Source organism: Rattus rattus, chromosome 4, assembly GCF_011064425.1.
Source record: "Rattus rattus isolate New Zealand chromosome 4, Rrattus_CSIRO_v1, whole genome shotgun sequence".
NCBI classification, from domain to species: Eukaryota; Metazoa; Chordata; class Mammalia; order Rodentia; family Muridae; genus Rattus; species Rattus rattus.
Window position 1 is genome coordinate 64,400,832 of NC_046157.1, and position 14,563 is coordinate 64,415,394.

The 14,563-nt window shown below is 38.1% G+C and overlaps 1 long non-coding RNA gene across 1 annotated transcript in view; it reads right to left on the minus strand.

Moving 5' to 3' along the window:
- Positions 1-11,992: 11,992 nt before the first annotated feature.
- LOC116899046 overlaps positions 11,993-14,563 on the minus strand; it is a 4,878-nt gene continuing 2,307 nt past the window's right edge. Inside the window, exon 2 of the long non-coding RNA XR_004387684.1 lies at positions 11,993-13,123. This is a non-coding gene — a long non-coding RNA (uncharacterized LOC116899046). The remainder of the gene's footprint in view (positions 13,124-14,563) is intronic.

Below are 14,563 nucleotides of genomic sequence, written 5' to 3' on the forward strand. Positions count from 1 at the left end.
GGCACTGGGTGTCCTCTGCCTCATAAACTGGGCTCAGGACTGCCAGAGGAGCTCTGAAGGGTTAAAGTTTTGTCTGTGACACTGAAATTGAGGCCAGCTGTAGGTCATATTCACGTCCCAGTCACAGGAAAATGAACCTGTGAGACAGAACCTAATTATCTGCTAAACCAAAAGCCAGTCTCAGTTCAATAACTTACGACAGAGCCAGCAGCCAGATATAGTGTTACCATGGCAACTTTGGAAAAATCTCCAGTGCTGTTGAGAATAAGGAGGAAGGGAAGGAGACTGTAACCCTAACTGTGCTGCAGCCATTTGATCTCAGACAAGGGAGTGTGTCCAGAAACGCAGGTTGTTCTGTACGTGCCTCCCATTGCCCACTCACTTTAATATCTGCCACAGGCATTGAAACGGAAAATACAGTGACAACATCCCGTGGTCCTAGAAAACGACCTCCTTGTTCACGGCTAATTGGAATTAATTTTAAAGAAGAACATACGAGCTTCCATTCTCCCCTCCTCCGTGTCACCCAGAAGTACAGATGGAGTAGGACAGGGCAACATTCTCATAAACAAAGTGCCAGGTCCACCAAACTTAGTCCAGGTGTCTGCTTCCCCTGAGCGATGTTGTTGAGAGGAAAAAGTTTTGGGAACTGAAGCAACAATGCTTGCCTTTCCAAAGTGTGTGAACGTTGAACTGGAGAAGAAGAGAGATTTAGTTAATTCCTTTGTTTGTTTATATATTTATTTGTATACTCTGTCTATAATTTTAAGTGAAACGAGTCCCTGGGATATTGAGTTATGAAGAATGCAGCATTAGAGGGAGGTAAGACCTGGCAAATATATCATTTTGTTTTCCTCCTGAGATCATCTTTGTATTTGTCTCTACAAGGACCTTGGATTTACGAATTCTTGAATTAATACTATTTGTGTACACAGTACTTTTTAAAGACACTTCGCATAGGTACAGTGTAAATAGCAACTCAGTAAAAATGCTAACTGTACCTGGCATTTGGATTAGCAGGATTCAGATGTGATCCCTTTATTTTTAAAACCATTCTTTACAAGACAAACCATGCTAAAACATGGTAATTATAATTATTGGATTTCAGCCTATTTGACAATTATAATGTCATTAAAGATATAATAAGACACAAATGACACAAAATACAGTCACTTAAGCCTCCTCTGCAGTTGTAGTGCCTAGATTGGGTCGTTTGGATAGTTGTGTACAGATGAACATATATAGCAGTATACTAATGTATAACTCATAAAGAGTGGGCTTGAAATAAAGGAAGAAATATAGAGATGAATAACATCCTTTTCATATTCATGGATAATTTTGTGGTAATGCTAATGAAACAGAAGATGGAAAGTAGGTTTTTGCCGGAACAGAAATGACCAGGAATGTAGCCTGAAACTTCCAATAAAAAAGATTCACTTACGATATCTGTGAATTTCCTTTCAAAGGTTGCATCTTTTGTATACACTTTATCTACCCCATCTTATTCTATATCGAATATATAATCATGCACTTATAGAAACCTACAACTTCAAATCCTTTAAACTACTGGTGAAGGGAGGTTAAGGACTGTAAAAGATGTGTTGGGGGGCAGTGGACAGCAGCACAGAAAAAAAAGCACATCTCAGCACAAAATGAATTTCTGATTAATTACTAGGTAGTAATACACTAGCCTCTGTCTATGACCTCAACCTAAGCCCTTCTCAAGTAAATGGAAGCCTGAGAGAATATCCCTACCGAAGACAGATGTTTCTGAGATCTGGTTACTAAAAGGCTTGAAATAGTGCCTTTTAGCTAACACAATGGAGTCAGATGCACTACCTGGATCTTACTACTTCTAATACAAGCTTTACCCTCTTAATCTTTAAATGTGCATGAATTCAGTGGGAGAGGAAATAGAGCAGTTTCGTCAGGAACGCATCTGCATGAGTTATTGAAGCCAACACTCTCCTAGTTTTGCTTTAGCTCACGTGATTAGCTTACAGATTCATGCTTTGGGAAGGACACAAAAAAACAAATTTCACCATTATATCTGTTCTACTTGAATTCCCAAGGAAGATCATAGAAGCACTAATAACTAATAAAGAAACCACACTGTTTTTCTCATAAGACTGTCAGTCAAGATTTGGAAGAGCTTTTTTTTTTCTTTCTAGAGCAAGGTCTATTTAAACTGCTCTATTCCAGTTTCTTTAGCATCCTAGTATTTCCTATATATCTGTGAGTAGAGGTGTGTATGTACATGTGTGCATGTGTGTGTGTGTGTGTGTGCGTTTGTGTGTGTGTGTCTGTACATCTGTTTGTCTGTTTGTCTGTGTTTCTGTGAGCATGTCTGTGGACGTGCATGCGTGCATGGATGCGTGCGTGTGTGTCTGTGTGTCTCTGTCTGTGTGTGTGTGTGTGTGTGTCTGTCTGTCTGTTTTGAAAATGTAACCCTAAAATCCGTGAATGAGAATTGTGAGAGGCAGATAATTTGGCAGCATAAAGTATTCTGCCTGCCATATGGAGATATTTAATGTATTTGTTGATGGAGTGAAAACTATAAGGGCCCGGCCATTAAAGACCAAGAACATAACTGATTTCAAGGAAAAGCGGGGGAAGTACTGAATAAAAATTTACAAACTGAAACCTGAGGTTTCTGATCTATATAAAAAAACAACGTCTCCGATTTTCACAGGTTACTCTATGACTCACAGGGAAGTGACAAACAAAGCAAGCAGAGGGCCTTGCCATCACTCTGGGTGTATTATTTTTAGTAGACTTGCATAGTTCATAATATTCAAGAATATGAAATGTGATTTCTATTGTCTTTCTATTAAGGCTGCATATGCCATGCCAGAGACTTGCAATGGGGCGGGGAGCAGAGTGAGTAGGAGTGATTCCAAGAGAAGGAATAAGGACACCAGCAAACCTACAAAACCACTGACTCAAAATGTGTCCTGTTTACAGGACTGTGGGGACACAAGGAGCAGAGATGGAGGAATTGGCCAACCAAGGACTGGCTAAAATTGAGACCCACACAACGAGCAAGATTCAATCTATGACATTTGGATGATATCTGTCATACTTGCTGACAGGAGCTTCCTATAACTGTCTTCTGAGAGGCTCAGCCCAGCAACAAGATGTCTGGGAGTCTTGTGGAAGAGTTGGGGGAAGGGCTGAGGGTCCTGAAGATGAAAGGGCTTCCACAGAAGACCAGCAAGAGTCAACTAACCTAGACCATTGGGAGTTCCCAGAAACTTAACCACAACCAAAGGGTGAACATGGGCTGGACCTCAGCCCTAGGACTCACCCCACATCTTTCACTCTACACATGTGTAACAGAAGTGCAGCTTCGTCTTCATGTGGGTCCACAACAATGGAAGTGGGGGCTGACCCAGAATCTGTTATCTGCCTGTGGATCCTATTCCCCTAGCTAGGCCACCTTGTCTGGCTTCATCAGTGTGTATATACGTGGGACACAGCGAGGGGAGAGGGTCCCCCTTCTTAATGGAGAAGGGGAAGGGAACAGTGGGGAAGATTTGTGTGAGAGGGTACTGGGAGGAAAGTGGGTCTAACATTGGGATGTAAAGTGAATAAAGAAATAAGTAAATTTAAAGGGGGCTGCGTATGCTTTCTCTTCTCAATTAGCTTCTGGTAATATGTATTTGGGTGTGAGCCCCATTCTTGGAACATCTCTCGGCTTACCGTGAGCCTTGCAATATTGTTACTAGAGAGAATAGCTTGCTAATTAAACTATACTTTTGCCTCAACTCCCATCTATGGTCAGACATGCCGTTGACACTTCTTGTTTATGTTAATGGATGTTTATGGGGAACGTTTACAGGTTGAACAGCTAGTGGGAGATTTGGGTATTTCAGTCCTTCTCTGGTTCTGTCTTTCTGTCAGTCACACAAGTGTATGCCAGTAGCCTTCCCAGGAAGGAAAGCTTATGACTCATTATGTCTCTCCACCCATCTACTGGGTGCTGGTTGTCTGCCTCCCACAGAAGTGGTGACAATAAGAGTGGAACAGGCCATGTACTTCCCAGCATCAATTTTTCTCCCCTCTTCCTGTCTCCTGTCTCCTGCCTCTTGTCTCTTCTCACTGTTGCAAGTCTTCCATGTTTTATGGTGTTTTTGTATGATGGGAACCTACCACGAGATTATATCATTTTTTACTTTACTTTATGATTAATTTCTGTGACACATCTAATCCGAAACTGGGCTAACATGGCTGGTCATGTCCTTTAGAAGATAAAAGTAAAATTATTTCCTTCACGTCTAAGACAATGAACTTGGTTTGAGGTCATTTAATTTTTCTGTACACTCAAGAAAATAATTTAATAGATAATTTAAATATTTTTGCTTACTTTTGTCTTGTTTCTGTTCATCCACTAAAGAAATGAATGTCATTAGTTGATTGAATAGATTAAAACATACGACAGTAAGGACAATTTGGAGAGGGAATAACCTTGTTTATGTCTCCCAGCTTTCATGTCAGAGTTTAACTTGGCTCTGCCAGTTCCACCTCCTCAATCTTCCTGACCTCTCCTTTCTCATATTTGCATAGCCACTCTCTCCTTTCAAGCAATTGTCATCTGTCCCCATTAATATCATAAAGGAATTACTACATATATTTACAGAATTGGGTATTTATCTTCTGAGTTTAAAATATTTGGTAAAAAGTTATGTAAAAAAGGTTTTTTTTTTTTTTTATTTATTAAAAACTGTAACTGTTGATACACCAGAAGAGGGCATCAGATCTCTTTACAGATGGTTGTGAGCCAACTGAACTCATGACCTTGAAGAGCAGTGGTATATTCCAGTAAAGTTTTAACACAAAGAACACATGATAAAATGATACATGAATGAAATCACCTAGCATCTCAAAAATAAAACATGAGTTAAAGTTATAAAATTTAGGAGGAATTTGAATGTGTATGTAGTGAGACATTGAAAACACTTAAGTACATAATATATGATAGTAAGATTTATTCTCTGGAATATGGAATCTTTGCTTTCTTATTTATCTGAAATTTTAATTGTATAATTTTATAGGATGAGTAATTAATATTGTTCTGAAATAACGTTGTATTTCGTAAATAAACTACTTCATCTTTGACAGTGTGATAAGATCCTACGTTGGCCTACGATGATCAGATACTATCAGAATTAATATTGGAAGAGCAGGTTTAACTCAATCTGTCACAATAGCATCTTTCTAGCAATATGTGGAGGATTCTGGCACTTTTGGGACATAGATCACTGGAGTAGTTGTGGTTGTTCATCTAGGAGATTTTATAACATGCATCTGTACATTCTCTGTCCTAAATATACTGAGTTAGAATAGGAAGAAAGATGCATCTTCTTAGAACTTTCTCTTTAGCTCTGACATAATCTCTGAGTTGTGGTCATTAGCCATACTGGCTAGAAACTAATGAATGTTAGATTGGAATGGTTTCCTCAGCTTTATAATAGCATCTAGAATTTGTCCCGCTACCTCGTCATCTTTCTTTGGTGTCACATGCACATCATGTGAGAAAGACAGCTTTTTGTTCCCATAAAGGATCTGTGAGATAGTTTGTATTAGTCATGTTCATTAATTTATTTCACAATCAGTTAGTCCTTTTGGTTTTCTTATTGTGGAAAGATATTCTATTAGCATGTGGTAGTGATAAATTGTTCATGTAGCCAGGAAACAGGAGAGGAAGAAGAGGAGGGCTGGGTACCTCTGCACAGTCTCAGTTACTTCAAGACACTCTAGCAGGGCTTACTTCATACAGGTTCTGCCATATCTCAGTGACACCAAACTAAAGATTAAGTGTTAGACAAAAAGGTTTTGCGTGGGCATTCTTGATCCAAGCTAGAGTCCCACACTTGATATTTCAGTTCTGCTTACTGAAATAAGAAGCCACAAGTAATTAATGCTGGCTGACAGACGACTATAATGATTTTCATTCTTTTGCTGTTCATAAGTAAAACAACATCATCTCTACTTTGTTACGATTTGTGTGCCCATACAATCTACTCTGTCTCTAAAGTCTCTCAGTTGTATGTTCATGAGACCTCTCATATATACCTCTTGTTTCACATAATTGGGACTAGTGGTTATAAATTTTGAGTAGGATCAGTCTATTGTAAATGTTACATACACTGTTGGAATTTTTACTCATAATAAAGACAAGGATGTTCACTCAAAGCTTTAAACAAAACTTTTACGGGGATACAAAAGTAGAAAAGTCAAGGGATATGTTGAGTTCAAGTGGATAATCTTAGCTTAGAATTTCACTGTTTTTCTTTCAGAAGAATTGCAGTAATCCCCACATAAGATTTTTTCATGGCTCATTCTCTCAGTCCTGCATTGATTGACCCACCTGAGATGAGTTACAATGCTAGTCATTCATCTAGGCACTTTTTATAACATGCACATGTTTATAACATATTCTGTTTTCTGTCCTATATACTGCTAGAATTTTCAGAATGGAAAGAAATATGTGTCTTCATAGAACATTCCCTTTGGCTCTGACATAATCTCTGGGTTGATGTCTATAGCCACACTGACTAGAAACAAATGAATTCTGGATGGTACAGAACCATGCATCTACCCCTAAGCTTTCATGGGTCCCCATCTACCCATCATGAGCATAGACTCTGTGACTATTGTAGCTCCTTTACAAACTGATATCTGTTTGCTCTTAATTACGCACTTTCACCTTTTCAAAAAATACACCAATTCATTAACTAAAATCAATGAGAAATACAGCAAGATCTATCTTATTTCTGGATCTGCATATCCCTACTAACACACTAGTCTTTCTACCCACAGGAAATCAAATAGATTTTTTTATAGGGAACTTTCCTTATATACTATAGTAAATATCTTTTCTAGAATCCTAAAGCATTATATTGACATGTGAATCTCTCCTATTCTGAAGACAATTATTTCTTGGCTTTTCTATTATTCTTAAAAGAATGCAGTGCTGTGTTTTAAAAAGGAAATTCTACCTTCACTTGGATTCCATCCCTAGGTGACAAAGAATTTGATTTTATATATCATTGTTCATAAATGGCTGAATAAGTAGATGAATGGATTAAAGAATTTTAAGGGTCGGAAGCTTCTTGTTTGTAATTGTCTATAATTTCACTTATCCATGGAACATTTCAAAATGACCAGTTTAAAAATACAGAATTATTTCCCCTTAAAAGTTTAATTTCAGATAAGCATTAGGACTCATCTTGAAATGAAGAAATGACTACTAAGAAAATTACAAAACTTCTGTAAGGCAAAGGACACTGTCATCAGAACAAAATCGCAACCAACAGATTGGGAAAAGATCTTTACAAATCCTACATCTGATAGAGGGCTAATATCCAAAATATACAAAGAACTCAAGAAGTTAGACTCCAGAGAGACAAATAACCCTATTAAAAATGTGGTACAGGGCTAAACAAAGGATTCTCAGCTGAGGAATATTGAATGGCTGAGAAGTACCCAAAGAAATGTTCAACACCCTTAGTCATCGGAGAAATGCAAATCAAAACAACCCTGAGATTCCACTTTACACCAGTCAGAATGGCTAAGATCAAAAATCAGGTGACAGCAAATGCTGGCAAGGATATAGAGGAAGAGGAACACTCCCTCAATTGTTGGTGGCATTGCAAACTGGTACACACACTCTGGAAATCAGTCTGGAGGTTCCTCAGAAAATTGGACATTGAACTACCTGAGGACCCAGCTATACCTCTGCTGGGCATATACCCAAAAGATGCCCCAACATATAACAAAGACACATGCTCCACTATGTTCATAGCAGCCTTAATTATAATAGCCAGAAGCTGGAAAGAACCCAGATGTCCCTCAAAAGAGGAATGGATACAGAAAATGTGGTATATCTACACAATGCAATATTACTCAGCTATCAAAAACAATGACTTCATGAATTTCATAAGCAAATGGGTAGAACTAGAAAATAACATCCTGAGCTCGGTAACCAAATCACAAAATATACACATGGTATGCACTCACTGGTAAGTGGATATTAGTCCAAAAGCTCGAATTACCCAAGATAAAATCCACAAACCACATGAAGCTCCAGAAGAAGGATAACCAAAGTGTGGATGCTTGAGTCCTTCTTAAAAGGGGAAACAAAAATATTCTTAGGAGGAGATATGCAGACAAAGTTTGGAGCAGAGACTGAAGGAACGGCCATTCAGAGCCTGCCCCACCTGGATATACCACCCATTTATATAGTCACCAAAACTAGATAATATTGATAAAGCCAAGAAATGAATGCTGACAGGAACCTGATATAGCTATCCCCTGAGAGGCTCAGCCAGGGCATGTCAAACACAGAGGCGAATGCTAGCAGCAAACCACTGAACTGAGACAGGGTCCCTGTTGGAGGAATTAGAGAAAAGATGGAAGTAGCTGAAAGGGCCTGCAACCCCATAAGAACAACAATACCAACCAATCAGAGCTCTCAGGGACTAAACCACTACCCAAGGTCTGTACATGGGCAGGCCCATGGCTCCAGCTGCACATGTAGCAGAGGATGGTCCTGTTGGGAACTAATGGGAGGAGCAGCCCTTGATACTGACAAGGCTGACACGCCAGTGCAGGGGATGTCAGTGAGGTGGGAAGTAGTGGTGGTTGGGGAGGGGGTTGGGATAGGGGGCTTCTGTCTGGGAAACCGGGAAAGGGAATAACATTCGAAATGTAAATAAAAATACCCAATTAAAGAAAAATAATTTTGGTAACTAGGATGAAAGGAGTCCCAAATTTTCAATTAACACTTTCACAGGATATCTGAGAATTAAGTTTCCATCATTCTTAGAAGATCAAACAAAAATAGTGTGGACGTATTTTCCTTTCTCTAGTTTCAAAGACCTTAATATTCTTCCAAGTGTAAATAATATGGAAAATAAGTCAGATATTTCATGTACCCAGCATCCACGTCATACAAGTCCTGAAGGAAACTTCTTTTCACATTGTCAAGTTCAGAGTTTCCTCAATGTTCCTGGAGCTGATATTTAAAATGCTGATACAATAAAAAGCATGGACCTACCTAAAACAATCCTTTACTATTCTTTAATGGCTCTTAAATATAGTTAGAAGCTTAAAATCTTTACTAATGTGTATGCACACACAAACAAAATTCTCTCTATGAATATTATACTTAAGACCTGCTTTTACATCATTTATTATCACATATCTCAAAGCTAAGAGGAATGCGATTTTCAAACCTTGAAACATTTCACAATAATTTCCCAATTTTTAATAAAATAAAATGCTATCATCATTTTAAAATCATCAGTAAGTAAAACAAAATCTTCATATTGACTTTTTAAAACATAAAGAACAAACAATAGTTTTTCCTTAATGAATAATGAAGATTAAAGTGAGAACATTTCTTTTTTAAACTAAAAAGATCATGATATAAAATTCAAATAATATCTTGTTGATTGTGGAAATCACATGTAGGCTGAAGAAGTAATAAGAAAAGGCTTGGGATAGTAACCCAAGATTTGTGAAACAAAATTGATTTCCACTCAACCGGGGTCTTTTACTGTTCTTGAAAATGTCATGGTGTCAGCCTTGGCCATTAGGAGACCATGATTTATAGTGGAGACAAAGTGTAGTACTAGCTGACTGTCTGGAGTCACAACACAATGTCTGCCAAGGCTGCCAGGACAGCACCAGTTTTTTAACCAATCAGGGAGGCATATCTAAGACCTGAGCTTTTTCTCCCCCATCTTGATAAAGGAATGATAAAATATTATCTGGAAGATTTACTTTATAGGAGATAAACAGGCTTAGTGGAAGGGAAGTAGATGTTGTCCTTCTGTAGAATAAATTACAAGCATTATTTATGGGAATCTGTATTTTATTCTTTTAGAAACATATACTAAAAATAGGAACATAAACAGATGTTCCAAATATGACAACTTATTTTAATACACTGGAAACCACAGCACGATTTTATAATTTGATTAATTAGTAAGAAGTACTGTGAATGTTAAAATAAAATCCCAAACTCTTTAAATTACATTTATAGCTTTGTTCAAGTGCATCGTAAAAATGTTTTGCATTAGAATCATTATGCCCAGAAATCTAAACTTCGAGGAGAGAAAGATATCTTAAGTAGTCATGATTGACAGTTAAATGTTAAAAATTGCCCAGGTCATATCATGATAGACAACAGTGAAGTAGTAAAGGAGAAGACCCTAGCCAGCCAGGCTGGCTCACTGCTGGAGCAGAATCACTGACGAAAGTCCAAGGCCAGTCTGGGCTACAGTGTTAAATCTGTCTTCTAACCACTTCCCCACAGAAGTATGAAAACCTATCACCTGAATCATTTAATCCTGTCATAATTATACATACATATATACATATATGTGTATATAATATATAAATACAAAAATAAAATAAATACATTTTCACTAAAGGAAAAAAAATCTGTCAATTCCTAACCAAGCATAAGAGGATTCCAATGTTTAGCTACAGAGATTTCCATAACTTTGGTGATAAAAGTTCAAAGGTTTTAACCAATCCATCAAATTGTATGATAACTATGATACACACATTAGACTACTATCCTTTCTTTACCAATCTTTTGCTTCTAATAATCCTTATTTATGAAATTTCAGATCCCTAGCTGACAAGATATGCTGACTGTCCTGCTAGAGGTCACAAACTTAAAGAGCATTAGAAATGGTAAGAAAGTGTAGTTAATCTCCATGATAGTCAAGGCTGCGATCTGCCATGCGAGATAGTTTTCCATTGGCATGATGGATGTAGCACATTTCCCAGTATAACAGAGCTTCCCATTTTCATAATCGTTACCAAGTTCACTGAGGTAAACATAGTTGACCTATAAATGTTATGACAAACAATCCAGAAGTCAGCGATGACAGTTCAAGCTCTGTTTTGATTTTGCCTGGTATTTCTTCTACAATGTGTCAACAAGAAGCGTTCCCTTGTTTCTCAGGTTGCAAGGTTAACCTTGGGCAACAAAGTTGATCCACTGATGGTCAGGGTAGTAAAACCCGGCTTCTTTCTTCTGGACTGAAAAACAGGATCTTGATCTCCTCCCTCTCTCCCTCTCCTCCCTCTCCTCCCTCTCCTCCCTCTCCTCCCTCTCCTCCCTCTCCTCCCTCTCCTCCCTCTCCTCCCTCTCCTCCCTCTCCTCCCTCTCCTCCCTCTCCTCCCTCTCCTCCCTCTCCTCCCTCTCCTCCCTCTCCTCCCTCTCCTCCCTCTCCTCCCTCTCCTCCCTCTCCTCCTCTCCTCCTCTCCTCCCTCTCCTCCCTCTCCTCCCTCTCCTCCCTCTCCTCCCTCTCCTCCCTCTCCTCCCTCTCCTCCCTCTCCTGCCTCTCCTCCCTCTCCCTCTCTCCCTCTGCTTTTCCCTGTCTGTCTCTGTGTCCCTCCCTTTCTCCCTTCACCCACCACTTTCACACTCCTTCGCACTTCCGGTTTTTTATTTGCTTCTGGAATATTAAGTTGTAAAGATGAAGCAGCCAGTCAGCTCTGCCACTCAGTGATGAGTACCCCTCTAAAGCTGTCAACATAGTAGAGAGAAGGAGAAGAAGGGGAGACCATGGAATGGGAGAGCAGAGGCAGAGAGGGACTAAATGTGAAGGAAAGGACTAATGAACAAATAGTGCATACTGCCCTGACAATATGTACTCAGGAACTTGTGAGTTCTGGAGTCTTTCCTTCCTAGCTGTGATCTCTCCAGAAAAGCAGTGAGGACCCATGCTTTACACATAATAACACTGCTTTCACTGGACGCTGTTAATCCTCAGACAATGTTAATAAACTTCTGCACACAGTTTCATCCTTGAGTCACATCCCTACTGGCCTGAGCAAACTTTATACGTAGTTCTTTATGACAGTATCGGGACTGATAAATTCATATTCTTGTAGAAGTGAGTCTTTCTTACAAACGTCATGTCTGGTAGCCTGAGAGGCAAAGGACAAAGAATTTCTTCACATGACACAAGGTGAGAATCATGTTTTTAATCTTGTTAAAAAACAAAACCAAAAACATGGTCTGTTAAAAAACATCAGCAACTTTTTCGAAATTAGGTGATTACATTGTTGTAAAATATATTAAATCATAAAGTTATGTATGTATGAATGTGCTGGAAATTATATAAAAGTTGAATACTCTTCTTTTGAAATACTATGAGCACTATGACAGTTATGTCTAATTGCTATAAAAATAAAATTATTTCTGTGAGCCATCCACATAAGTTGTTATGTTTAGGGAATGCAATAGGTGCTTCGCACTAGAATGGGTCCTGTGGAAACAAAACACAGTTTTTAAACTATAAGATACAATTTCTTTGAGATTCTATTAATCATTTCCTCTTTAATTGAAAAAGTTGCCACAAAAAAATGAGAGAACAAAATTCATTCTTCTAGAAAGAACCTTAAAAGTTGACATTTCTTTGAACAATTGTCTTCGGAATCCTTTTTAAAGTACATTTTCATTTTCTGGCATGGCTTGAATTGAATTCTAAACTTTGTGTGCCTGTCCTCTAAGCCCCTCTGATGAATTAAATAGGCTTCTCTATATATTTAGTAATTCAGGAATTCTTTGTCACACAGCCCGCTCAGCTTCTTTATTAGAGAGCTGTCTCGGAAGTCCAGCAGCCAGTTTGTTTTCTGCCATTAATAAAGAGTCTACTCCCCCACCCCAACTTCTTTGAAGAGGTTGAAAGGGCTCCGTGTTGGGTACAGGGGCACCAGGAAGAGAGAGAAATGGAGGGAACTGGCTGTGATAATCCTTCAAGAACAACAGCAAAAATATAGATTATATATAGTCTAATGTAGACATTTCCCTCAAAATTACAAATGCATAGGCTGGTTTTAGTATGATGTATAACAAAGCAAGAATGTAGCAAAGATTGTCTCCCCAGCTAAGATCTGGAGGTCAACTATAAGAAAGACATTGTATCAAAAATTATACAAAGTGCAAGGCTTCACTTGGATAATGTTTCAATTCAACATTAGCCTCTCATTGTGGTAGGAAAGCAATCACAATATAAATGTGTAGGCTCTTACATTTCACTTTTGTGTTTCCAAAATATTCAGAAGATTTCAAGAATGATCTGCAAATTTGGACCTAGAGTAAACCAAATACCCAATTTAGAAACAAGGAAAAAAAATTCCACAGAAAATTCACTTGCTCACAGTTCGTCAGCTATCAACCAGTCAGCAATGAGGGAGAAAAATAGAAGCGAGAGATTCCTAAGAACTGCTTCTACAAGAGATCCTTAAACATTATTTAAACCAAACAAGGACCTACGAGTGACAATTCTTATTTACTTGGCCAAGCACATGCAATCCATGATTGGTGTGGTTCCTATTTGGTTAGTAATTGACTATTAAGGGAACAAATTTTAAAATCACATTAGTAATATCATCAGTGGGGCAGATTTCCCACCTTATCAGAAACATTCATTTTGAGGTTGTCATAAAATATTCATGGAATTAGTTGATTGATAAGGAAACAATTTAATCTTAAATTAATCTCAATTACCTTCAATCTTCACCAGCTTTCAAAGTTTCCACAGGTACAATATCATATTCAACTTAACATGTAATATGTCTAACACGAACCGACATGGGAAAAGTGTCATTCGATGAAAATTGAAGTTAACTTAGTAATAATGCAGCATGGATGACATCAGGAAGCTCCCATGGTGTGTGTACAGTGTTTTCACTAAATATTTTCTGGAAATGCACAGAGATACACAGACATGCATACAAGGAGACAGACAGACAGACAGGAAAACAGACACACACACTAATGTGTACTTGATCATTGATGGATAAGGAAACTAACCATGGAACTGACACACAGGTTAAAAAATAGCAACTGAATTTCAGTATACTAATTATGTATTTGCAGAGCTACAGGGAAAAACTTTATTTTCAAATGTTTACAAACTCTCAGGATTTTTTTTAACTCATCTATATTTGGAACCTTGTTTTATTTCTCCAAATGCAGCCACTTAAGGCTCAGTGAGATTTGAGTACTGAATTTAAAGTCTACTAACAAATTAGACAAAAGAATCCAGGCACCAAAACTATGCCTTCGTTTGCTGCCTATGATGGACAAGGAGGCTGCATTGCTTGTGCAAATGGAGAAAACTTGGGAATCAGCTCTCCCTTTGTGTGATGCTTTACTGTAAACTCATCCAAACATGACAGCTTGCAAGGTTATTTGCATATTTAAAATATATTAGCTCAAGGTTAGGCACGTGTACCAATCAGCGTGCCATTTTGAAGACGAGTGTAAGGTAAGCACCACCTTTTCTAATTTCATTAATAATTAATTTGTACTATAATTCCCTTGAGATACTCCTTCCTCCTTGTGATATTATTAAATGACTTAAGAATGTCTCTACCTTTCTGTTGTGTCAGTGGAAGACTGTAATGTTTAGGAATTTTAAACTGAGAATGATATTGATCTCATAAATCCTAAAAGAAAATATAATCATATTAATATCTGGCAAAATTCCAGAATGGCCTCCTTGTTGGATTCTAAAATGCTTTAGAC